Source organism: Rana temporaria, chromosome 5 (genome assembly GCF_905171775.1).
Source record: "Rana temporaria chromosome 5, aRanTem1.1, whole genome shotgun sequence".
NCBI classification, from domain to species: domain Eukaryota; kingdom Metazoa; phylum Chordata; class Amphibia; order Anura; family Ranidae; genus Rana; species Rana temporaria.
The window spans coordinates 30,079,700-30,107,657 of record NC_053493.1 but is presented as its reverse complement, the minus strand read 5'-3'; the positions used below and the strand labels follow the sequence as shown (position 1 = coordinate 30,107,657).

The 27,958-nt window shown below is 45.7% G+C and overlaps 1 protein-coding gene across 4 annotated transcripts in view; it reads left to right on the top strand.

Moving 5' to 3' along the window:
* The window catches only part of PPP1R9A (protein phosphatase 1 regulatory subunit 9A), a 333,162-nt gene that overhangs the window by 21,041 nt on the left and 284,163 nt on the right, over positions 1-27,958 (top strand). The window lies entirely within an intron of this gene.

Genomic DNA, 27,958 nt, shown 5'->3' with positions numbered 1-27,958 from the left:
TGCTGGGAAGTCAGTTATTGTTGGGAGGCATCTACTGTTGAGGGAGGGGTCTATCTTTGCCAGCTGCTGAGGGGTTTATGGATGTTGGCTGCTGGGAGATCTGTTGTTGCTTGTAGGAGTCTGTTGTTGCTGAGGTGGATCTATTGTTGCTTGAGGGGGGGGGGGGGGGTTCGTTGCTGAGGGGGGTCTGTTATTTGTATAGGGATCTATTGTTGCTGAGGAAGGGGGGGGTGTATTTTTGCTGGCTGCAGGGTATCTATTTTACTGCTTTTCTTGTGAACATTATCATACAAATTACTCAGGGCCGCAAAAGGATACTTGGTTCTGAATTCTCTAAAAGGGGGGCGATACTGTGAAATTGAAAGGGGGTGGAACCAAGAGACATGCTCGGAGGTGGGTAGGGGGAGGAGACAAGGGTGACTCAGAAGGGACCTATTCTCTAAGTCAGTGTTTCTCAACTCCAGTCCTCGAGGCGCCCCAACAGGTCATGTTTTCAGGATTTCCCTCAGATGAAATGACTGTGGTAATTACCAAGGCAGTGAAACTGATCAAATCACCTGTGCAAAATAATGGAAAGCCTGAAAACATGACCTGTTGATGCGCCTTGAGGACTGGAGTTGAGAAACGCTGCTCTAAGTCAGAGATCTCCAGAATTTCTAAAGAAAGGGCCAGTTTAGTAATACCTTGGATTGCAAATAACAGTGTTTACGAGCATTTTGCAATACAAGCTATTCGTTTTTTTAAATCCTGACTTGGCTTGGAAGCGCTGTTTTGCAAAAAGAGCAGGATTCAAGCCTCTGGGGTGTGCAGTACCGCATTTGGCCAGAGGGGCGGCGTTCGGAGCTTCGAGTAAATCCAAGTGTTTCCGAATGTCACCAGTGCTCCCCTCCACCCCTGTTTACATGCGGTACTGCATACACTAGCAGTGCCACTGGAACAGGTTATCTGAGCGTCCATTATTTCTTGATAATACGAGTACTTTGGATTACAAGCATTCTTCTGGAATGAATTATGCTCGTAATCCAAGGTACCACTGTACTTCAGACTTTAGGGGGGCTGGACTGTGTCCAGTGGGAGTAAACAATGTCCAATTTGGTATTAGGGGCATAAATAGTTTGTGTCAGTGGGAGGAATAGAGCTCCATTTTCGTTATCAGTTCAAGGAATCATGCCCCATAGTTGGTGTCATTGGCAGTAATAATGCCTCAAGGACCACTTAGACCGCAGTCACACTTGTGTGATTTTGTCATGCATCTTTGGACAACAAAGTCATATGATAAGTTATACCCCATGTTTTACAATGATATCCATTCATATATGTGCGACTACAAGTCGCAGTGACTTCAAAGTATTTCATGCACTACTTTGGTCTGACTTTCATGCAACTTGAGGGCCATAGGCTATAATGTTAACCTTCAAAAGTTGCATGAAAGTCATACCTGAATGTTTTACATGCAAGAGTGGTGCAACAGTGGGTCCGACTTTGCAGAGGGACATTCAAGTCAAACCCATCCAGAGATGTGTCAAAGTTTCACTCCTTTGGAGTCCTACAATTGTGAATGGAGCTATCACTTGTTACTAGCTTTGGACCAGAGAAAAAATTGAGCAAATTCCAATGGAAGAAGCCGGCACTCCAAATCATTAGTAAATGGTTTATTAGGTACACCCATAGACGTGCGCAAGGAGTGTGCCAAGTGTGCCTGGGCACACCCTAATCCTGGGGTTGGCAACCCATCAATGGCAGGCAGGTGACAGGTAAACGACCATCCTTCCTTATCGATCCTCAGGCCTCGTACACACGACTGAGTTTCTCATCAAAAACCAGCAAGAAACTTGCTGGGTTATTTTTTTTGCCGAGGAAACCAGTCGTGTGTACATTTTTCGACGAGGAAACTGTCGAGGATCTCGTCGAGCCAAAAAGAGAGCATGTCTTCTTTTTCCTCGACGGTAATGGAGAAACTTGCCTTGTCGAGTTCCTCGACAGCCTAACAAGGAACTCGACGAGGAAAACGATGTGTTTCGCCCGTCGAGTTCCTCGGTCGTGTGTACGAGGCTTAAGAACCTGGACCGGAAAAGCGGCGGGGGTGGAACTTAGTGGAACCGATCTGTATTTTCCGCCTGCAGCAGCTGAAAGTAGGCTTCTTCTCCTCTCCCTCTCATTGACATTCAGCTGCCACAGGCAGAAAATATAGGGGGTCGGTACCAATATTTGCCACCTCCGCCACCCCCTCCTGTCCCTGTTCCTCTTCTTTCTGTCCCCCATGTGCTCCCTGGCTAGCTCTTTGTTTCAGGATGGATAGTGGGGAAGAGGCAGGTAAATGGAGCTTTGGGGTGCACACAGGGCTTAAGTCCTGCGGGAACGCATGGGAACGGAGTTCCTGCACTTTTACAGCAGGAACTCAGTTCCCTTTGCAGGACTAGAGCAGCCGAGCCGCCCGAGCCAATCCTTCACTAAGCAGCGATGCCCAGCTTGAGTCACTGTCAGGGGCAGGTGAACCTTAGTAATTCTTTATGTTACTGGCCGCTTCCTGTATATGGATTCATCGGGTAGTGTGCGGGTATTCCGTCACTTCCTCAATGCCGCAATGTCATTGTTCCCAGGAGACATTGCGGAGGTCTGCCGCGAGTTATCGCGGGATTTAGAAAGAACTTGCGGTTTAGTAATTATGCATATGAGCGTATTATTTTTATTTTTTTGGTGGGGGAGTGGATCTTGGGTGGGAGTTCCCACACTTTTTTCCCCGGGATTTGACCCCTGGGTGCACACCTTAATGCAATAGGCTGCGCACACCTATGAGTACACCTAAAAGGGTACAGAAAAAAAAATCTGCCCTTGTGATGTCATGCAGCTGACCATGGTCTGCTCTATGGAAGCCAAGCTGTCAATCAGTGCCAAAGGAGGCGAAACCTTCATATTGAGTGGTGCCCTGTGCTGGGCTACAAATATACCATTGGAAGACAAGTCGGTAAAGTAACCAGTTTGTGTGATTTATGACTTGTGTGCAAGAGAGCGTTTTCTTTCTTCTGACTTGCATTTGTGAAGCAGTTTTTTTCTGAGGATTTGCGATGCGGCGTCTGGCTTTTGATTTGGATCTTATAGAGCGACGTTGACTTTTATTGCTGCATTCGCTCGGCTCCTCGTCTTGATTTATTTTCCTCCATAAAAATCAGTGTGCAAGCAAAATAATAAAAACAAAAAGAAGCAAGTCAGAAGCGGCTCGAAACAAGCTAAAAGCGCACTGCGATTAGACATCATTTGCATGCAGGATCCTGATTTTTATTACACCGGAATTCTTCATTTTCTGGTCAATTGTTCAAGAGAAATAAATAAATGAAAAAAGCAGCTCTACCACATTAAATCAATACAAGTCCGAAAAATAAAGTCCATAAATAGTCAACCAGAAGTTTTTACATTTCACTGCCGAGAAACTTCTATTCGGTATTTATGGTCTCAATTCGGACTTTATTGTGATAGCGCTGTTTTTTTATTTATTTTTTTCTCCATTTATTATATGTATAGTGTAAAACAGCTGCAGCCTGGGGCATATGTGATGGAGGGGATTTATTACATATTTATGATAAGTGGACATTTTTAGACAGCACTTTATTTTTATTTATTTTTCTGCACATTTTAACTATATGCTGTCCTTGGAAATTTTTTAATTTTTCACACATGTCAAAATCTGTGGGGCAGATCCACAGAGATCTGCACCCGCGCAGCGTATCAGAGATACGCTACGCCGCCGTACCTTACCTGGCTTTAGTTCGAATCCTGGAAGAATTTGCGCCGTAAGTTACGGCGGCGTAGTCTATCTCTGGCGGCGGAATTCAAATCGGCAATTAGGGGGCGTGTTTCATTTAAATGAAGCGTGTCCCCGCGCCGAATGAACTGCGCCTGCGCCGTCCCTAAATTTCCTGCCGTGCATTGCGCTAAATGACATCGCTATATAGACGTGAATTAAGTCCATCCCGTTTCACGGACGACTTAATGCAAAAAAAAATAAAAAATCAAATTAAACGCGGGAACGACGGCCATACTTAACATGGCAAGTCTAACTATACGCCGCAAAACACCAGCTTTAACTATACCCTGGAAAAAGCCGACTAGAGACACCGTAAAAGAATGCGACGGCCGCGCGTACGTTCGTGGATCGTCGGAAATAGCTAATTTGCATACCCGACGCGGAAAACGACGCAAACTCCACCCAGCGGACGCCGAAGTATTGCTTCTAAGATCCAAAGGCGTACGAAGCCGTACGCCTGTCGGATCTAACCCAGATGCCGACGTTTTTTGGTTTGAGGATTCAAACTAAAGATACTGCGTGGGCAATTTGAAAGTACGCCGGCGTATCAGTAGATACGCCGGCGTACTCGCTCTGTGGATCTGCCCCTGTGTTTCTTCCTAGAAAATTATGTAGAAACCCCAAAATATATTTTCAAAAAAAGCAAAGGCACTGAAGAATGAAATAGGGGCTGTTGCAATTTTTTGATGTCATACGATATCCACTTCAGCCCCGGAAGAATTTACCCCCTTCCTGACCAGAGCACTTTTTGCGATCCGGCACTGCATCGCTTTAACTGACAATTGCGCGGTCGTGCGAAATGATACCCAAATAAAATTGATGCCTTTTTTCCCCCACAAATAGAGCTTTCTTTTGGTGGTATTTCATCACCACTGCGTTTTTATTTTTTTGCGCTATAAACAAAACAAAAAACGTAAATTTTGAAAAAAAAAAGCAATATTTTTTACTTTTTGCTATAATAAATATCCCTCAAAAATATATATAACATATATTTTTTTCCTCAGTTTAGGCCGATACGTATTCTACATTTTTTGTCTGTATTCTACATTTTTTTTTCTGTAGAAACGTGGGAGCAAAACATAGAGTTACAAGTCAAAGATCAAGTCTACCCAACTAGTTTCGCCAATCGTTGGCTTCGTCAGGGAATTTAAGACATGATCGTCTCAGTGAGTAGCTCTGAAGAAATAGAACAAGAATAGTTTAACAATTTCATCAATTACATTGAATACAAGTACATACTTAAATCATCATTTGCAATATATATAGTTTGGCTAGGACATATGGCAAAGCATCAAGAACCAAGGTACCACAAGATATGGTCTTCAGAGCTACTCACTGAGACGGTCATGTCTTAAATCCCCTGACGAAGCCAACGATTGGCGAAACTAGTTAGGTAGACTTGATCTTTGACCTGTATCTCTATGTTTTGCTCCCACGTTTCTATTTGCTCTGTTTAAATGCTTGAACCAAATTTTATCTTCTTGTAATCAATAAATCTTTTTTATTTTTATATATCTACTGTGTTTTGGTACCGCAATAATCCCATACCCCCCCATTCCCTTTTTCAATTCAAATTAAGGGATGAGGTGCCGTATCTTTATTAGGACCATCGACCACTAACTACTATCTAATCAGTAGAGTGATCAGGAACCCAGGATCTAATCAGTAGAGTGATCAGGAACCCAGGATCTAATCAGTAGAGTGATCAGGAACCCAGGATCTAATCAGTAGAGTGACCAGGAACCCATGATCTAATCAGTAGAGTGATCAGAAACCCAGGATCTAATCAGTAGAGTGATCAGGAACCCAGGATCTAATCAGTAGAGTGATCAGTAACCCAGGATCTAATCAGTAGAGTGATCAGGAACCCAGGATCTAATTAGTATAGTGATCAGGAACCCAGGATCTAATCAGTAGAGTGATCAGGAACCCAGGATCTAATTAGTATAGTGATCAGGAACCCAGGATTTAATCAGTAGAGTGATCAGGAACCCAGGATCTAATCAGTAGAGTCCTCCAGAGATAGAACGGAAGCATTAAATGACCTTCTAAGAATGTACCATAACATGAAATATGCGCATTGGATGGAATAACCCTTTAAGGAGTTAAAGCAGCCGAATAATTGGTCGCTGTGTATTTTTCCCTTTGCAAATATTTTCATAAACAAATTGGATTGTGTTCCGTCTCATGTGACCCCGCAGGCCCATCTCCGTGTTCTGCGAGTTTATAGACAAATTAGTTGTGGATCCAATCCTTTCTCCTCGGCCATCAAAAGAGCTTTGTGTGTACGGTCATACTCGGATATTTCTTCTTGGAGGAATGGAATATATCCGGACGTAGTCAGCATTCCACCATCATGTGTAAGCCTATTTAATAAGATAGACCGCCGGACGCCATGGCATCTGATGAGCAGTTATCTCCTATCTGCGGTGACTATGGTCAGGTTGCTGCAGGTTATTGCGCTTTGTTCACCAATCTTGTACCACTCTACCCTTAAAAAAGACCTCCAGCCTACTGAAATGTATTGATCATTAATCATTAAAATCTCATTCAGCCCTAGGTTCACACTGGGTACGATTTGGTACGATTTGAGATGCGATTTCACATGTCAAATCGCATCCCAAATCGGCGGCATTTGCCGGCAATTGTCGGCAATGGCACCGTCCGCATCTGCGGCGCTGCACTGATTTCAAAAAGTAGTTCCTGTACTACTTTTTGCGATTTTGGGCCACGATTTACATTGAACCCTGCACAGATGTCTCTTAAATCGCGGCAAAATCACGGCAAAACCGCAGCCGCGAAATCGCGGTAAAATCGCGATTTTACCGCGATTTTGAATTCGCAGCAGTGTGAACCTAGCCTCCATGATGACAATTTACAAATATATCAAAGGTGACTCCAGTAACTGTAATAAGAGGACACATGGCCACCTTAAAAAAGGGCACCTGTCCGACCTCACAGCTAGACTAAAGCCTGGTACAAACGATCGGATTTTCTGCGCACAAAGCGTAGGACTTTTGTCCGAATTGCGTTGGCCTTAAACTTGTCTTGCATACAAACGGCAAAGAATTGTTGGCCAACAAACACAAAACTACATGTTTTTTTCAGCTCTTTAGCGCCACCCTTTGGGCAACTTCTGCTAATGTTGTGTTATGGTGAGCATTGCTTCTGAGCATGCGTGTTTGTACTTTGGAGTTTTGTACAATTGTTGGCAAACAATTTTAAAGCATGCTATCCAACATATGTCCGCAGAAAATCCGACAACAATTGTCCGATGGAGTGTACAAACGGTCGGATTTTCCCGACAACAGCCTGTCATCACACAATGCCCATTGGAAAATCTGATCGTGTGTATGGGCTTTAAGCCTGATCATGTGTAAGGGCTTCCCGGCCGTCTAGGGGGCACGCGTACCCGCGGCATTGCTCAGAACCCGATGCACGTGCCCACGATTGCCTGTGATCGCGGCTGGACTGTGGATCTGTGTGTGTAAACACACAGATCCACGTCCTGTCAGAGGTGAGGAGCCCGATCTGTGTTCCCAGTACAGAGGAACACAGATCGGTCTCCTCCCCTTGTGAGTCCCCTCCCCCTACAGTTAAAATCACTCCCTAGGAAACATATTTAACCCCTTGATCGCCCTCTAGTGTTAACTCCTTCCCTGCCAGTCACATTTATACAGGAATCAGTGCAGTTTTATAGTACTAATCGCTGTATAAATGTGAATGGTCCCAAAAATGTGTTAAAAGTGTCCGATATGTCCGCCACAATGTCACAGTCATAGGTGTGTGCAGCCTTTTGTATTAGGGTGTGCACCCCGAAGCTCAAACACACGTGAGCGCCACCTGCTGTCACAGGGAGGAGGCTCTGTTGGTGGGAGACAGTTGATTGGGAGCATATTTTGTTACATCCTATGTATAGGTGTAATGTGTTCCTACAGTTGAACCTAGCCTTTAATATAATTGGGGGCATTTACACTGGCCACTGGGACCCCCACCTGGTGCCACCCCTGGATAATGCTAATGCATATGGGGTGATCAGGGTGTGCCACGGTCACAATAAAAATCACAGATCATTACTAGTAAAAAAATTAAAATAAAAAAAAATCTATCCCCTATTTTGTAGACGCTATAACTTTTGTGCAAACCATTCAATAAACGCTTATTGCGATTTTTTTTTACCAACAATATGTAGAAGAATATATGTCCGCCTAAACTGAGGAAAAAAAATGTTTAAAAAAAATTGATATATTTTTTAAATCAAAAAGTAGAAAATATTGTTTTTTTTTCCAAAATGTCGCTCTTCTTTTGTTTATATCGCAAAAAATAAAAACCGCAGTGGTGATCAAATACCACCAAACAAAATCTCTATTTGTGGGAAAAAACTTCAATTTTGGGGCAGATCCACAAAGATCTACACCGGCGCAGCGTATCTAAGATACACTACGCCGCCGTAACTTACTTGGCTTTGGTTTAAATCCTCAACGAATTTGCTCCGTAAGTTACGGCGGCGTAGTGTATCTCTCGTGGCGTAAGGGCGCGGAATTCAAATGCGGCGGGTAGGGGGCGTGTTTCATTTAAATGAAGCGCGTCCCCGCGCCGAACGAACTGCGCATGCGCCGTCCGTAAAATATCCCAGTGTGCATTGCTCCAAATGACGTCGCAAGGACGTCATTGGTTTCGATGTGAACGTAAATGACGTCCAGCCCCATTCACGGACGACTTACGCAAACTACGTACATTTTTAAATTTTCGACGCGGGAACGACGGCCATACTTAACATTGGCTGCGCCTCATAGACCCAGAGGCAACTTTACGCCGGGAAAAAGCCTAACGTAAACGTCGTAACTTTACTGCGTCGGCCGCGCGTACGTTCGGGAATTCGCGTATCTAGCTAATTTGCATACTCAACGCGGAATTTTACGGAAGCGCCACCTAAGAGACTTACGCCTGTCGGATCTAACGGATATCTATGCGTAACTGATTCTAAAATCAGGCGAATAGATACGACGGCGTATCTGGAGATTCGCCGTCGTATCTCTTTTGAGAATCTGGGCCTATAACTTTTGCGCAAACCATTCAATAAACGCTTATTGCGATTTTTATTTTACCAACAATATGTAGAAGAATATATATCAGCCTAAACTGAGGAAATTTTTTTTTTTAAAAAAATTGTGATATTTATTAAATCAAAAAGTAAAAAAATGTGTTTTTTTTTTCAAAATTGTCGCTCTTCTTTTGTTTATAGCGCAAAAAATAAAAACCGCAGAGGTGATCAAATAGCACCAAACGAAAGCTCTATTTGTGGGAAAAAAACGTAAATTTTGTTCAGGGGCCACATCGCACGACTGCGCAATTGTCAGTTAAAGCACAGCAGTGCCGAATCGCAAAAAGTGCTCTGGTCGGGAAGGGGGTAAATTCTTCCCGGGGGTGAAGTGGTTAAAGAGCACTATGCACAGCTCCCAGTTCCACCACCAGACGCTTCCTCCCGTCAGTCGGCCTGCAGCCTGATTAGAAGAAGTGAAAGACACCATAACTAGAAAGCGCGGTCAGAATGTTCGGAGCTCTCAGGCAATCTGTGCGACTTTCCAAGCACTTAACTGTTATTTCAGTGAGGAGGTGATAAGTAGCGCTAAGTGTTCACCTGCTGATAATCCACAGCCTGGCTGTCAGTCACCTGTAAATCGCATTCATACGGGCGCTACAGGAACACTACGTGGGAATGCGACGGTGCCGACAGATGTTTTTCTTTTGTTTTTCAGTCTCTGTAGTTCCACAACAGCTGGAAAGGTCTAGCATGCAGAAAACGTATGTAGTGCACCCCAATGTAGGAGCTGCCGGTGAAAAGGGACCCCCCCACGCTGCACAGCAGGGTGGTGATAAATCAATGATTTATCGTCCTCCCCTTTGCACGCTCCCCGCGCGCCATTCAAGCGCTGTGATCACCGGGTCACTGAAACTTGTGATCCTGGCCCCTTACCACGTGATCAGCTGTCAGCCAATGACAGCTGATCACATGATGTAAACAAAAGCTGACAGTGTGAGGAGAAAAAAAAGCCGACCACCGGCTTTTGTACAAGGGACATCGGTCCTGAAGAGGAAGAGGCACATCTGCCTCGTCTGTGCCCACCAGTACCGCCTGCTAGTGCCACCTGTCAGTGCCCACAGTGCCACAAATCAGTGTCCACCAGTGCAAAACAGTGCCACTTATCAATGTTCACGAGTGCCACCTATCAATGCCCACCAGTGGTGCCAATCAGTACCTCATCAGTGTCACCTACCAGTGTTAATCAGTGCCCATCACTGCCACCCATCAGTGCCCATCACCATACCTCCCAACATTTTAAAGATCCACTGCGGGACATTTTTGTTTAGCGGGGGATGGTCAGCCAATCGATGTTGTTGAGCGGGGGTGGGGGGCAGCCAATCGATGTTGTTGAGCGGGGGGGGGGGCAATCAAAGTTCTTGAGCGCGGGGGACGGGGGGGGACGGTGGATGGATGTGAAGTTCTTGCCACTCACCACTGCACAGCCTGTCAGTTCTCCTCGCATGTCTCCCCTCAGAATGTTTTCTTCTCCTTTCTGTGCGGGAAAGTTAACCACTTTGCGGGACTGTTGGAGGATGCAGTCTGTGCGTGAAGTTCCCGCAGAATTCGGGTGGGTTGGGAGGTATGCCATCACTGCCAGCTATCAATGCCACCTATTAGTGACACTTCTCAGTGCCCACCAGTGCCACCTATCAATGCCCTTCAGTGTCACCCATCAGTGCCACCTCTCAGTGTCATCTCTCAGTGTCCACCGCACTGTCAGTGCCCACTAGTGCCGCCTATCAGTGCCCACCAGTGCCGCATTATGGGTGCCCATCACTGCAGACCATCGGTGCCAATCAGTGCAGCCCATTAGTGCCCATCAGTGCAGCCTATCAGTTTTTCAAAAAAATATCTATCAGTAGTTTAAAAAAATGTCATTAGTCCTTTAAGAATTTTTTTAGATGCCTTCAAAGTGTTGTTGCTAGGCAGAATAGTTAATCTTCCCACTTCCTGCACCTAGGTGCTTAAGCTTCCTAACCTACACCGCACAGACTCCTGGGAATGTAGTGGGTGTAACTTTCCAGGAGTCTGTGCACTCCCCAGTCTCGAGGAATCATGTGACTTGGACAGTACAGGTGCTGAAACCTGATCTGAAACCTATTACACTGCTTGTGCAGCACTGAGCATGTGCGAGATATGCAAGGCTGAAATCCAGGAAATCATACAGTCTGGCTTCATGATGCCCACACTTAAGATGGCCCCAGTCAATTTCTATTTTATAAAGTGTCTAAATGCTGTAACAACCTAACAAAACGGACCTTAGTTTACAGGCTTTACTAGAATACATTAAGCTTGTGTATAACAGGGGTATTTATATTTAAAAAGTGAAATTGTGGCCGGAACTCCGCTTTAATTTTTTTTTAAACAAAAAATAAAAACCGCAGAGATGATCAAATACCAACAAAAAAAGCTCTATTTGTGGGGAAAAATTATAAAAATGTAATTTGGGTACAGTGTTCTATAACCGCGCAATTGTCATTCAAAGAGTGAGATGCGCTGAAAGCTGAAAATTGCCCAGTAAGTAAGTGGTTAAAAAAAAAATTATTAATAAAATGTTTTTGGAGTAAAAATCAATCTAAAGATAGGTTTCTATTTAGGGTGCATTAATATTTTAGTTTATTCAGCATGAAATGGAGCTTAGTTATGGAGCATGATGCTGTATATTCGTATTTTTTTTTACATTTTTGGTAAACTCATTCAATGAATCCAAGCTCTGCAAGCTGAGATAACATGCACTGCATTGATGCGTTCACACAATTTCACAGTAACCAGGAGATAAAATAAAGTTCAGGAATATTTAATTATCCCATTAGTTATTTAAATCTATGTACACTACAAACTGTATGATTGAACCGGTTCTGATATTGATGTTTTACTAACCTGACAGCTTATTATTCTAAATGGGAAACCTTAGTTTTGTTTGAAAATATTAAAGATTCTAACTACCAGCAAAAATGAGTCCTTAAATTTAAAGAGCACCTGTCATTTCAGATCCATCATGGCAGCGTCTGTTAGCGGGCATCCACTCACCTGTGTCACTGCCGCTTTACCAGCTGTCCCATTAAAGTGAATGGGACTGACAGTGAGTCCACAGCGGGTCAGAGGAGGAGCTAACGCAGGGCAGAGGTGACGGTTGCTCTTTAACCTCCTGGGACCCGCGCTATAGTCAAATGACGGCTACAGCGCGGATCCCAAAATCCAACAGGACGTCAATAGATGTCCGCCCCTTTGGGCGTTCCCCACGCGCGCTCCAGAGCGTGCAGCGGGGAAACTCTGTGTTGGCCGTGTCCCTTGGACACAGCCAATTACAGATCGTCGCGAACGGCCAATCAGAGTGGCCTTTTGCGATGCGATCTGTGCGGCCAATGAGAGATGATCTCATATGTAAACATATGAGATCATCTCTCATTGCCGTTTTACACAGAGACAGCGGTGCTGTCTCTGGAGAGGAGACCGATCTGTGTCCCTTGTACATAGGGACATAGATCGGTCACCTCCCCCAGTCACCCCCCTTCACCTACAGTTAGAACACAATGCAGGGATACGTTTAACCCCTTCCTCACCCCCTAGTGTTACCCCTTCAATGCCAGTCACATTTATACTGTAATTAGTGCATATTTATAGCACTGATCACAGTATAAATGTGAATGGCGCAAAAAATGTGTCAAAAGTGTCCGACGTGTCCGCCATAACGTCGCAGTCCCAATAAAAATCGCAGATCGCCGCCATTTCTAGTAAAAAAAATAATAATTCTGTCCCCTATTTTGTAGGCGCTATAACTTTTGCGCAAACCAGTCGCTTATTGCGATTTTTTTTTTTTTACCAAAAAAATGTAGAAGAATACTTATCGGCCTAAACTGAGAATTTTTTTTTTTTTTTTTTTTTTTAATTGGGATATTTATTATAGCAACAAGTAAAAAATATTGTATTTTTTTCAAAATTGTCGCTCTTTTTTGTTTATAGCGCAAAAAATAAAAAACGCACAGGCGATCAAATACCACCAAAAGAAAGCTCTATTTGTGGGGAAAAAAGGACGTCAATTTTGTTTGGGAGCCACGTCGAACGACCGCGCAATTGTTAGTTAAAGCGACGCAGTTCCGGAAGCTGAAATTTCACCTGGGCAGGAGGGGGGTATATGTGCCCAGTAAGCAAGTGGTTAAAATTGATGATTTAAATCAAGCCTTTTTACTAGTGATTTAAATCGTGATTTAAATCGACTTGATTTAAATCGAATCCACCCTTTAGCCAAGCACACCAAATTTCCACAGGTGCTTTGTTTTTGTATTTTATTTGAGGGGATAAAATTTAGATGGCAAGTTAGAGTATTATGGGATGCCCACTTGACTTTAAAACAACTTCAGGGACAACTCCTAGTATATACAGTCATATATACACGCCACTTCTTCCTCCAGCGCCTCACTTGTTTGCAGAATCTCCAGCAGTGTCACTCTATAAAAAGTCTATAGCAATTGCCCATTACAGGCAGGGACTTGCAGCCTCTATACTTGTGGAATGTAGAGTGACACCACTAACACATTTACTGTACTTCCTCCCATGGTCACTGGTCCCAGTACCACGTCCTCATGCCCAGCCCTCCTAGATGCAACAGCCTCTTTCAATAGCCCTCCTGGCTACTTCTCCACAGTCCTCCCAGACTGCCACTCAGGAGATCTCCTGGATGTGCTGACCTGCTCCCGCTGTCCTTTCTTTGCTCCCGTGCCTCCATGATAGGAGTCCTCTGTGTGTTGTAGAGGGTTCCTCCAGCACCCGAGCCCCAGGCACGAGGTCCCCCCCCCCAACAGCCCCCTCAGCACTCCATCTCCAATCTTCTACCCGACTGCCCCTGCTGCATTGACCTGTGAGTACTTATGAGGTGAGCGGCCCACCTTACAGCTAATTTTTGCTGAGGATTTGCAAAAGCAGCTCCTCCTAAACTCCACCCTCTACTTCTGGAAGCTTCTCCAAGGTTCCAGAGAGCAGGGGGTGTTTGTAGAGGTGCTGCTTGCTGAGTCATCCAGCTTTCCTGAGTCACATAGCCCTGGCCCAGATTCAACCCAAGATTTGGCCGCCAGCCAATTTTATATGCGTCACTGGGTGGTCAATGTTTCTTTGCTGGAAGCACACTTACTGTGCATTTCTGGCACAGAGACTGAGCTGTCAGACAGTCCCTACTAGTCATATTACTACTATGAAAACCAATCACAGTGGTCACATGATCGCCGATCCTTTCCTCTGCACCCCTGGATATTCAGATTTCTGACCGGAATGGTACTAGCTGATTGGAGTAAAGCCAATGTAACACCAATATTTAACAAAGGGCCAAAATACATCCCTGGGAATTACAGACCAGTTAGCCTAACATCAATAGTATGCAAGCTCATGGGGGGGATGATAAGGGACTATATACAAGATTATAGTAATGAAAACTGTATCATTAGCAGTAATTAGCATGTATTCACGAAGAATCGTTGTTGCCAAACCAATCTATTAACCTTCCACGAGGAGGTGAGTTGCCATCTAGATAAAGGAAGGCCCGTAGACGTGGTGTATCTGGACTCTGAACACAGTTCCCCATAAACGTTTACTGTACAAAGTAAGGTCCGTTGGGTGAGTACATGGATTGAAGATAATGCTAAGCTAAGCAGGGCAATAACTTTTGTGGAAACCTTGCAAGAAGATCTGAACAAATTAATGGGATGGACAACTACATGGCAAATGAGGTTTAATATAGAAAAATTTAAAATAATGTCTAAAATCTACTCACTGGGGGGAGAACCTCTCAGGGAATCTAGGATGGAAAAGTACCTGGGGGTCCTAGTAGATTAAAGGCTCAGCAATGGCATGCAATGCCAAACTGCTGCTAACAAAGAAAACAGAACATTGACATGCATTAAAAAGGGGATTAACTCCAGAGATAAAATGATAATTCTCCCACTCTACAAGACTCTGGTCCGGCCGCATCTGGAGTATGCCGTCCAGTTCTGGGCATCAGTCCTCAGGAAGGATGTGATGGAATTGGAGCGAGTACAAAGAGGGGCAACACACCTAATAAAGGGTCTGGAGGATATTAGTTATGAGGAAAGGTTGCGAGCACTGAACTTATTCTCTCTGGAGAAGAGAGGCTTGAGAGGGGATATGATTTTAATTTACAAATACCGTACTGGTGACCCCACAATAGGGATAAAACTTTTTTGTGGAAGGGAGTTTAACAAGACTTAGATTAGAAGAAAAGAGGTTTAACCTTAAACCACGTAGAGGGTTCTTTACTGTAAGAGCGGTTAGGATGTGGAAGGTTAGGATGTGGAATTCCCTTCCACAAGCAGTGGTCTCAGCGGGGAGCATCGATGGTTTCAAAAAACTATTACAGTAGATAAGCACCTGAACGACTACAACATACAGGAAAGCTAATCATAGTGGTCACATGATCACCGATCCTTTCCTCTGCACCCCCGGACATTCAGATTTCTGACCGGAATGGTACTAGAAAGGGTACTAGCTGATTGGAGTAAAGCCAATGTAACACCAATGTTTAACAATGGGCCAAAATACATCCCTGGGAATTACAGACCAGTTAGCCTAACATCAATAGTATGCAAGCTCTTGGGGGGGATGATAAGGGACTATATACAAGATTTTAGTAATGAAAACTGTTTCATTAGCAGTAATTAGCATGTATTCACAAAGAATCTTTCTTGCCAAACCAATCTATTAACCTTCCACGTGGAGGTGAGTTGCCATCTAGTTAAAGGAAGGCCCGTAGACGTGGTGTATCTGGACTCTCAACACAGTTCCCCATAAACGTTTTTTGCGGAAGGGAGTTTAACAAGACTTAGATTAGAAGAAAAGAGGTTTAACCTTAAACCACGTAGAGGGTTCTTTACTGTAAGAGCGGTTAGGATGTGGAATCCCTTCCACAAGCAGTGGTCTCAGTGGGGAGCATTGATGGTTTCATAAAACTATTACAGTAGATAAGCACCTGAACGACCACAACATACAGGGATATACAATGTAATACTGACATATAATCACACACATAGGTTGGACTTGATGGACTTGTGTATTTTTTCAACCTCACCTACTATGGGCCAGATCCACAAAGAAATTACGCCGGCGTATCTATTGATACGCCGCGTAATTTCTACGATGCCCCGTCGTATCTTTGTTTTGTATCCACAAAACAAGATACGACTGAATGTGGGCTCGATCCGACTGACGTACGTCTTAGTACGCCGTCGGATCTTAGGTGCATATTTACGCTGGCCGCTAGGTGGCGCTTTCGTTGATTTCCGCGTAGAGTATGCAAATTAGCTAGATACGGCGATCCACAAACGTACGTCCGGCGCATTTTTTACGTCGTTTCCGTAAGGCTTTTTTCGGCGTAACGTTACCCCTGGGTCCATGAGGCGTACGCAATGTTAAGTATGGATGTCGGGACAGCGTCGAATTTTCCGTCGTTTGCGTAAAACGTTCGCGAATAGGGCTTTGCGTAAATTACGTTCACGTCGAAAGCGTTGACTATTTGCGACGTGATTTCGAGCATGCGCACTGGGATACCCCCACGGACGGCGCATGCGCCGTTTAAAAAAAAACTTCATTTACGTGGGGTCAAGTAGAATTAACATAAAACACGCCCACATCTTTGTCATTTGAATTCCGCGGCCTTACGCCGACACATTTACGCTACGCCGCCATTACTTTAGACGCAAGTGCTTTGTGAATACAGCACTTGCCTCTCAAAGTAGCGGCGGCGTAGCGTAACTACAATACGCTACGCCTGCTTAAAATTACGCCGATCTACGTGGATCTGGCCCAATGTAACTTTGAAGGGATGCCAGGGTGTGCAGGAAGGGATCACAAAGTCCTGCCCCTTCAGCAGCTGGTGCGTGTGGCAGACTGCAGAATATATGCCATCTTTGATTTTGCGCATAGTTATACTTTAACTGGCAGTGTTATTGACTTTAGCGCATTGTCAGTGTGTCCTGGACCGGTGTGGAGTTGCCCCTGAAATCTGCAGCTTTCTCTATGAATGGAATCAGGGTCACATTCTGGCGTGTCTTATCTTTATCAGCCTGGCAGAAGTGCTTTTCATTGGAGGAAGAAATTCTCCCGCTGCTGATGTTGTGATTGATCTTTTCTGTTTGTTTCGGAAACGTTCTGCCTGCAGTTCTTCAGACGCATCTTAAAGTCTGTTTTGCAGCGTGCGTTGTATTGATCCTGGTGTTACGCCAAGACTTCATTTTTGTTTTTGCTTATCCACACTATTGTAGAACGAGTATTCTAAAAGTCAAGCATCGGGGTCAGTTTTTGGAAAGGTCGGGCGCAGGAAATACAATAACACTGTGTATGGAGGCACTCCGTACAGCACCAGGTGTAGCATTTAGTATATTTCTTGCTTCATTGAATGGTGTCATATTGTAGTCCCCTATGCGACAGCAATAAAGTTAAGTGGAAAAAAGTAAAAAAAATTAAAATGACACCTTAGCACATAAAATGCAGCCTATCAGTGCCCATCAGTGAAGCCTATTAGTGCCCATCATTGCAGCCTCATCACTGCAGTCTATCAGTGTCCATCAGTGCAGCCTAACAGCACCCATCAGTGCTGCCTAAGGCTGCATTCACACCTTGGCGTACCTAATCGCGGCGTTTTGCCCCGCGAATTGCGGCGACAAATTGCAGCGTTTTGTACCGCGATTTGCGGCGACAAAACGCCGCGATTGTAAATGCAGCTTACCCCCAGGTCCACATCTCCTATGCCGAACGCCGAAAGCCGCCTGAAAAAAAGGTCCGGGACTTGTTTTCAGGCTGCAGGCGTACTGCGTTCGGCGTTCGGCGTGGAGATGTGAACCATCTCTATAGAGGGCAATGTAAAATCATCCCTCCAGCGTCTTAGGGGCTGCTGCGGCGTCGCGCTTCAGGCGTATATGCGCCTAGGTGTGAACAGAGCCTAAAGCACCCATCAGTGCAGCCTCATCAGTTCCCATTATGCCAGCCTCATCAGTGCAGTCTATCAGTGTCCATCAGTGCAGCCTAACAGTGCCCATCAGTGCTGCCTTATTAGTGCAGCCTCATCAGTGCCCATCAGTGCAGTCTATCAGTGCCCATCGATGCTGCCTCATCACTGCAGTCTATCAGTGCCCATCAGTGCAGCCTAACAACGTCCATCAGTGCAGCCTCATCAGTGCCCCTCAGTGCAGCCTATAAGTGCCCATCATTGCAGCTTCATCAGTGCCTATCAGTGCAGCCTAATTAGTGCCCATCAGTGCAGCCTAATCAGTGCCCATCAGTGCTGCCTTATCAGTGCAGCGCACGCCTGCGATCCACGGCTGGGCACTTAAAGAGGACGTACCTGTACGTGCCTGTGCCCAGCCGTGCCATTCTGCTGACGTATATGTGCAGGAGGCGGTCCTTAAGTGGTTAAAAAACTTCGTTTTTTACAACCCGAAAAATGATCGTGTGTAGCTATGGGCTTTCTTATGCTGCTGTGTACACTCGGCGGCTGTTAGACAGCAATGGGTTGATTTACTAAAGGCAAATAGACTGTGCACTCTGCAAATGCAGTAGCCCCAGACAGGGCCGCCATCAGGGGGGTACAGGCAGTACACCTGTAAGGGGCCCGGAGGCCCACAGGGCCCCAGCTGGCAACCCCCCTTTTTTTTATTTATTTTTTATAAAAAAAAAATATATATATTTTAATTTTATTTTATATTAAAGGGCCGATTTTTTTTATTTTTTTTATGGGTCCGGAGACCCCCAGGGCCCCGGATGACAACCCCCTTTTTTTTATATATTTTTTATTTCTTTTATTTCTTTATATATATATATATATATATATATATATATATATATATATATATATATATATATATATATATTAGTGCTGTCAGTTAAACGCGTTATTAACGGCGTTAACACAAACCCATTTTAACGCCGTCAATTTTTTTATCGCGCGATTAAGGAAGTTCACCCTTTAAAACATTTTTTTTTTGTCAGCACGTACCTCTTAACCCTTTCACGCCGACGGGACGCATATATGCGTCCTCGGCGTTCGGGGGTTATACCGGGATGATGCCTGCAGTCGCAGGCATCATCCCGGTACCGTTGTTTAGAGCGGGCGATCGGCTATCCAAACATAACAACCGATGTGGCTAAAAGCCACTCGGTTGTTATGCCGGAGGAGCGGGAGGGGACATCCCCCCCCTCCCGCCGCCTTTCGCCGCTCTGACCGGGCCTCCCGTCCCACCGGGAGACCCGATCCTCCATCCACCGCGTTCTGTGTTCAGGCGGAGACTGACACTAAGCCGTAAACGGCTTTGATTCAGTCTCCGCATTGAAACCACGGAAGCGGCGCCATGACGTCACTTCCGGGTTTCTCGGCTGCCAATGGCGCCGGATTTAAAAAAGTACACAGTATTCAGAATCGCCGTTTTCGGCGATCTGAATACTTTGAAGTGCAAAGGAGGGCTCGGAGGTCTTTTAGACCCCGATCCCTCCATAAAGAGTACCTGTCACCACCTATTGCTGTCACAAGGGATGTTTACATTCCTTGTGACAGCAATAAAAGTGATCAAAATGTAAAAAAATAAAAAAACACAATTTAATATTATAAAAAAAATAAAAATAAATAAGAAAACACAAAAAAATTTTTTTAAAGGGTGAACCTCCTTAATCGCGCGATTAATCGTGAGTTAACTATGACATTAATGCGATTAATCGCGATTAGAAATTTTAATCGCTTGACAGCACTAATATATATATATATATATATATATATATATATATATATAATTAAAGGGCTCAGAGGTCCCCAGGGCCCCATGTGGCAAACCCCCTTTTTTTTACTTTCTTATAAATATTTATTTTTATTTTTTTTGTTTATATATTTATTTATTTTTTATTTAAAGGGCCCAGGGCCCTGGACGGAAACTCCCCCCTTTTTTTTTTTTATAAATGTTTTTTTTTTTTTTAAATATATATATATATATATTTTTTTTATTAAAGGGCCCAGAGGTTTCTTTTTTTTTTATTATTAAAGGGCCCAGAGGTCCCGGATGGCAACCCCCCTTTTTTTGTAATTTATTTTTATAAAAAAAATATATATAGGGCCCAGAGGACCCTAGGGCCCCAGATGGCAACCGTCCTTTTTAAAAACAAAATCTATATATTTTTTTTCTTTTTATTAAAGGGCCCAGAAGGCCCCGGATGGCTACCCCCCTTTTTTTTTATATATACCCCCCCCCCCCCGGTTCTCTGCTCGTGGGGGTCCATGCCTGAAGCTGCTGTGTAATGGGCCCCATAATTCTTGATGGTGGCCCTGGCCCCAGAGGAGGGAAGACTTCCATCATCCAATCACGTGCAAGCAAAAATCCTGTTTTTTTTATTTTACTTGCATGTGATTGGGTATTCCTTGTAAAGTGAAGCTTCACCTGATTTGCTAAGCTCTGGAGTAATTGCACTTGCACAGCACACAGTCTACCCCCATGTCTTACAGCGTCAGCTAACAATGTAGACATGCGACGAGGACAGTCTGTTCTGAAGCACCTTGTCTAATTTAGTACCCAACGAGAAAAAAGGACCTACCAGCAAACAACATCACTTACTTCAACATAACAATAAAAGAAGGCTTTTTCCATGGGCTCACCTAGAAAATGAAATGAGCAGGAATGAAAAGGAATCCGGCTATTAAGCTCCTTGTTGAAAACAAACAGATGGGGCTTTGTTTGCGCTCATTATAGACGGGGGTTCATGGCGGTGATTATTATATTCCGCACTCGGTCACATGAAACAGCTTAATATATAAAAAGAAACATTTAAACGTTCATCTCTTGGGTTGGAGGATAGCAGCTGCTGGAATTGCTCTGTTTTTGCTCTTCTCACCCGATATCCTTTAAATTTCCCCGGAGACGAGGTGCCAGGAGCGCAGGGATGGCTCAGGGACCGGACTAACTAGAGGAAGAAGTGCGTTGGAGTTTCAGGAACATTTGATTAAAGGATATGTAGGTAGGGTGACCACGTGTCCCGGACAGTGGCGGCTGGTGCTCAAATTTTTTTGGGGGGGGTGGCGCAAATGAAAAAAAAAATTGCAGCCTCACTGTGCCCATCAAATGCAGCCACTGTGCCATCAATTGTCACCACTGTGCCATGCCATCAAACGCAGCCACTGTGCCATCAATTTGCACCACTGTGCCATGCCATTAAACGCAGCCACTGTGCCATGCCATCAAACGCAGCCACTGTGCCATGCCATCAAACGCAGCCACTGTGCCATCAATTGTCACCACTGTGCCCTTTAATTGTCACCACTGTGCCCTTTAATTGTCACCACTGTGCCCTTTAATTGTCACCGCTGTGCCCTTTAATTGTCGCCGCTGTGCCCTTTAATTGTCCCCACTGTGCCCATTGTCCCCACTGTGCCTATTGTCGCCACTGTGCCCATTGATGTCGCCGCTGTGCCCTGTAAAGTGCCCCTTCCCCCCCCCCCCCGCCACTTACCTTTACTGGAGTCAGCCATCCACATCCCTCGATGTCTTCTACCGCCCTCGATGACTGACAGGCGTCTCAGCCAATCAGGTTCCCGGTAGCCAGAATCGGCCAACCTGATTGGCTGAGACGCCTGTCAGGCCCCGTACACACGGCCGAGGAACTCGACGTGCCAAACACATCGAGTTCCTCGGCCAGTTCAGCCCTGAAGCCGCCGAGGAGCTCGGCGGGCCGAGAGCTCCCATAGAACAACGAGGAAATAGAGAACATGTTCTCTATTTCCTCGTCGAGCTCCTCGTCGGCTTCCTCGGCGAAATTGTACACACGGCCGGGTTTCTCGGCAGAATTCAGCCAGAAACGCGGTCGGAAGCTGAATTCTGACGAGGAAACTGGTCGTGTGTACGGGGCTTGAGTCTTATCCAAGGAGCGCATCCCTAGTGCGTTCCTTGTATAAGCTTCCGGGACCCGAGGGCTGTACTCGGAAAAGCCTATCAGAGCCAACTTCCGTACAGCCAACCAGCTGCCGTTATTCAGATGGCCGGACATGACCGCCGACCATCTGAATAGAACAGCGGCAGCGGCGATAATAACATAGATTCGTGCAATGCACGAATCTATGTTATTAGACTCAGTGGCGGTTAGAGAGCCAGAAGGGGGGGCGCTCCAGCGCCCTCTATGGACGAACCGCCACTGGTCCCGGATTGCATTCTGCAGGTCTGTCCCGGGCACCTTCACTCTGGGACAATACAGTGTCCCAGAATGAAACTGACACAGGTCCCAGCATGAACCCTTCAGAGCTTAAGATGTGACACCCCCCCCCAACAAGTGAAGAACTACAGGTCCCAGCATGAACCCCTCAGAGATGAAGATGTGACCCCCCCTTGCCCCCCAAATAGTGACGAACTACAGGTCCCAGCATAGATCTGTGAAATCTATGGGATCACACCCTTAGATCTCAGGTGTTCATGCTGGGTGTTGTAGTCCTTCAAATTTGGGGGGTCACATATTTAGATATTAGGGGCCAGATCCACAAAGAAGTTACGTTGACGTATCTATTGATACGCCGCGTAACTTCTAGGCTGCTCTGGCGTATCTTTGTTTTGTATCCACAAAACAAGATACGCCTGAATGGGGGCTAGATCCGACTGACGTACGTCTTAGTACGCCGTCGGATCTTAGGTGCATATTTACGCTGGCCGCTAGGTGGCGCTTCCGTTGATTTCCGTGTAGAGTATGCAAATTAGCTAGATACGCCGATTCTCAGAACGTACGTCCGGCCAGCACATTTTTTTACGTCGTTTATGTAAGGCTTTTTTCGGCGTAACGTTACCCCTGGGTCTATGTGGCGTACGCAATGTTAAGTATGGACGTCGGGACAGCGTTGAATTTTCCGTTGTGTACGTCGTTTGCGTAAAACATTCGCGAATAGGGCTTTGCGTAAATTACGTTCACGTCGAAAGCATTGATTATTTGCGACGTGATTTCAAACATGCGCACTGGGATACCCCCACAGACGGCGCATGCGCCGTTCAAAAAAAATTTCATTTACGTGGGGTCAAGTTGAATTAACATAAAACACACCCACATCTTTGTCATTTGAATTCCGCGCCCTTACGCCGACACATTTACGCTACGCCGCCGTAACTTTAGACGCAATTGCTTTGTGAATACAGCACTTGCCTCTCAAACGCTACGCCTGCTTAAAATTACGCCGATCTACGTGGATCTGGCCCTAGGAGTTCATGCTGGGACTTGTAGTCCTTCACTTTTGGGGGGATGTGGCCCCCAAAAGTGAAGGGTTACAGGTCCCACCATGAACCCCTCAGAGATGAAGATGTGACCCCCCCCAACCAATGAAAAACTACAGGTCCCAGGATGAACCAGTGAAATCTACGTGGGTCACAAAAAAAGGTATAAATACTTATCTTTTTTTTAGGAAGGGGGGGGGGGGGTGTCCCTGAATGGCAGTTTGGAAATGTGGTCACCCTATATGTAGGGCCCAAATGAATGACTATGTATCATAAATAATTGCTATTTTTTAATACAATACAGTGTTCCCCTTTAAATGTTTTCTTGAATTCCAGTGCTGCTGATCTTCTGCAACCACCTGCTGTTTGTTTGCACTCCAGCGATGCATGCGTGTGATTTCTAAGGGCAGTTTCCCGATGGTGACAACAGATGGCCATGTGTGTTGCCACTTGCAGTCTCTATCAGAAGCTTATGTGACAACGCTGGAGCACAACTGGGAGACAGGAATAGAGAGTTGTCACTTTATAACAGGAAGTTCATCAACAAGTGTTAGATCCTTCGTGGCAGGATCTCCCAGTATTATTTTAAATTAAAGTTGCAGATTTATAAACTTTGAAAAATGACTTTTAAAATTGCATGAACAGGTTAATGTGGAAATGGGATTTTAGAAGATGGATGTACATCTACTTTAAAGTTTACTTGTCACCTAAAATGGGCAATAAAATGTAGGTGGTAAAATTCTGAAATTGACAACAACCCAAATTTCCATAAACTGTGGCTCTTTTCCTGCTCACCTTCTTCATAAGGCCATGTATCATAGTGGTGGTGGGCCAACCTTTGCCAACCATCAACACTCCAGTATCAAAATTTGCAAACAAGAGCGACCTGGGACTTGGAACTCCTGAAGAGTCAGAGAAAACAGCTTGATGTATGTGTGGGGCCTACCAGGTGCCTACATTTTACCCATACAGGCAGCATCTGATGAAGGGAGCGTATTGTGCCCCCCGAAACGCTGTGGCTTTTTTTGGACCTTCTGTTTTTTTTTAAATATATTTACTGGACTCACATGTTCTCCTCTCCTTCTCACCATCTTAATGGCCAGTAAATCCTCCCATCCTAGTGATGGCCCAACCTTTGCTAACCCCTAACACTGCAGGGAGGTACCAACATTTTGGATACAGGAGCAACCTGGGACCTGGAACTCCTGGGAAGTTGGGCGCCATGCTGGGCGTTCGCTGTTCACTCAGCGTTGTGTCAGCAAAGTGAAGGAATATGCTTTGCTAACACTGAACTGCCTCTCAGCCAATCAGGTTGCTGGGTCTGTTACCGGTCACCTGATTGGCTGAAACGTCTGGCGCTGTGATTGAGTGCCTGAAAGAGGACACAAGAAGACATGGAGGACATGCAGGAGACCGCCGCTCACCCACTGTGAGGCAGGTAAGTGCCGGGCAGCATCTGATGGGGCACAGTAGCGGCAATTCATGGGCACAGTGGCAGCATCTGATGGGGCACAGTAGTGGCAATTGATGGGCACAATGGCAGCATCTGATGGGGCACAGTAGCGGCAATTGATGGGCACACTGGCAGCATCTGATGGGGCACAGTAGCGGCAATTGATGGGCACACTGGCAGCATTTGATGGTGCACACTGGCGGAAATTGATGGGCACACTGGCAGCATTTGATGGGGCACACTGGCGGCAATTGATGGGCACAGTATCAGCAATTGATGGGTACAGTGGCTGCCTTTGATGACACAGTGGCAGCAATTTATGGGTACAGTGGCTGCATTTGATGGCACAGGGGCAGCAATTTATGGGTACAGTGGCTGCGTTTGATGGCACAGTGGCAGCAATTTATGGGTACAGTGGCTGCGTTTGATGGCACTGTGGCAGCAATTTATGGGTACAGTGGCTGCGTTTGATGGCACAGGGGCAGCAATTTATGGGTACAGTGATTGCGTTTGATGGCACAGTAGCTGCGTTTGATGGGCACAGTGGCTACAATTGATGTTTTTTTTTTTTACGTTTGTTTGTCCCCCCCAAATATTTTGATTCACCAACTACCACTGCCTTTGATGGTGGGTGATCGCCATTCTTTTAATGATTTGGCCCATCATATAAATAACACTTCTGAGTGTATTGATCTTGTAATGTTTTTCTGTCTGATTCTATTTGCCATAATGAGTTGCTTTTTTAAATCTGCTAAACTTTCTGTGCACTAAACCATGGTAAGTGAAATCCGTCCATGCTGTATCTGGCTCAGTGCGCAGTAGGAGGGATAACCCCGGGATGACCCGTCCATTTCAGTATCTGTTCTTTAGCTAATTATGACCCATCTGTTCATCGCTCACTTCATTCAATGCTGTAGGCATCTGCCCTCTTCCAAGTCTTTGTCTCATCATTCATGGTCTGTCATTTCCATAGCGTGGCCATATTCTTCCCTCGGACAAGTCGCTCACATGGGGTTTGTTGCTCACAACCAGTCATGAGGTCTTCTTATCCAAAGCTGCAACAATTGTTAAAGCCGAGGTTTAATCTGCTTATATTTTGCCTTGACGGGTTTGCCCCCTCCCCCTCCTCATTACATTTTTAAATAAAACCTTTACGTGTTCATTACATACGTTATTTTAGACACAGTGGTGTCATCATTGGGTCTCTATACTTCTCTTTGCGATGCATGCAGATCATGGCTGGCAGGAGGGGCTTCTCTCTTCTTCTCTCAGGAGCTCCGATGCAAGCAGTGGAGGTGTTCTGGTGACAACTCAAAATCTTGGATTTCCCTCTCTGCCAGTCTCAATGACAGTGGCAGCTGGTGCTAAAAAATTTTTGGGGGGTGCTAACAAACTGAAAAAAACTAAAACTAAAACATCAGTGGCTGCAACCACTGTGCCCATCAAACACAGCCACTGTGCCCATCAAACGCAGCCACTGTGCCCATCAAACTGTGACCATCAAACACAGCCACTGTGCCCATCAAACGCAGCCACTGTGCCCATCAAACTGTGACCATCAAACACAGCCACTGTGCCCATCAAACGCAGCCACTGTGCCCATCAAACACAGCCACTGTGTCCATCAAACTGTGACCATCAAACACAGCCACTGTGCCCATCAAACGCAGCCACTGTGCCCATCAAACACAGCCACTGTGCCCATCAAACTGTGCCCATCAAACACAGCCACTGTGCCCATCAAACACAGCCACTGTGCCCATCAAACTGTGCCCATCAAACGCAGCCACTGTGCCCATCAAACGCAGCCACTGTGCCCATCAATTGCCACCACTATGCCATCAAATGCAGCCCCTTTACCCATAAATTGCCGCTACTGTGCCCATCAAACGCAGCTACTGTACCCATCAATTGCTGCTACTGTGCCCATCAATTGCTGCCAGTGTGCCCATCAATTGCCGCTACTGTGCCCATCAATTGCTGCCAGTGTGCCCATCAATTGCCGTTACTGAGCCCATCAAATGCTGCCAGTGTGCCCATCAATTGCCACTACTGTGCCCATCAATTGCTACCAGTGTGCCCATCAATTGCTGCTACTGTGCCCATCAAATGCTGCCAGTGTGCATCCACCGCCCGCCCGGCACTTACCTGTCTCGGTGGGGCAGTGGGTCATGGCAGTGTCCTCCGCGCTCCTCGATGTCTTCTCCCATCCTCTCTTCCCGTCCTCTGCTATGATTGGACGCCTTATATAGGCATCCAATCACATTGCTTGTCATTTCAGCCAATCAGGTAACAGGTAACAGACCCCAGCACCTGACTGGCTGAGAGGCGGTTCAGTGTTAGGAAAGCGAATATTCATTTGCTTGCCTAACACAACGCTGAGTGAACAGCGAGCGCCCAGCATGGCGCCCGCTGTTTACCTTTTTGGACGCCTATTAGAGGCTATGGCTCTAATCAGGTGCTTCCAAAAAATACCCTGCCGCTGTAATTTAGGCTTCTGGCGCCCGAAAAGGGGCCGGTGACTGAATATGGGGTGGCAGCAGCGACCTTCAAAAGATTCATGCAATGCATGAATCTATATATGGTGATGCTGCACTTACCTGTCTCACAGTGGGTCAGCGGCGGTCTCCTTCACGTCCTCCATTTCTTCTTCCGTCCTCTCTCAGGCGTGTGGTGTGTTTACTGCTCCTCCACTGCTCCTTCCCATCGAAAACAATGGGACACCGCGGCTATACTGCCGGCAATGCGCCTCTGCAGAGGCACAATTCCGGCAGTATTGACCCTTTTTTCGGACGCTTTCGGGGGTTAAAACCGCACCCATAGCGGCCGAATACCACGGCAATTCCGAGGTATAGCCGCTGCTATTTTTAGCGCCGCTATACCGCCACCGCACCTCCCGCCCCGGTGTATAAGGAGCCACATTTCAGGAGCGCCCCCTTTTAACGCACACAGCGAATGAGCCTTACAATGCTGGGGGTCTGTCATCCAACAAAATACGATCAGAGTGGATTTATGTACACTGCGATCCTCATCCTGCTACTGAACATGTGGAAACAAATCTGACATCCAATGTTTAGCATTCTGCAAAATTGGGCAATTTTCTTTTCCATTATCTGTCTTCTCAGAAGCCGGAGAGAAGGTGGGGAATCATTACCAGTCTTGTCATGGTAACTAAGAGCAGACGTGTCTCTGAGACAATGAGGGGTGAAGATAGGCATAGTTAATGTACACTATATTGCCAAAAGTATTGGGACGCCTGCCTTTACACGCACATGGGCCCGGATTCAGATAGAATGGTCTATCTATGGGCGGGCGTAACGTATTGCAGATACGGTACGCCGCTGTAACTTAGGGCGCAAGTTCCTTATTCAGAAACAACTTGTGCCCTTAGT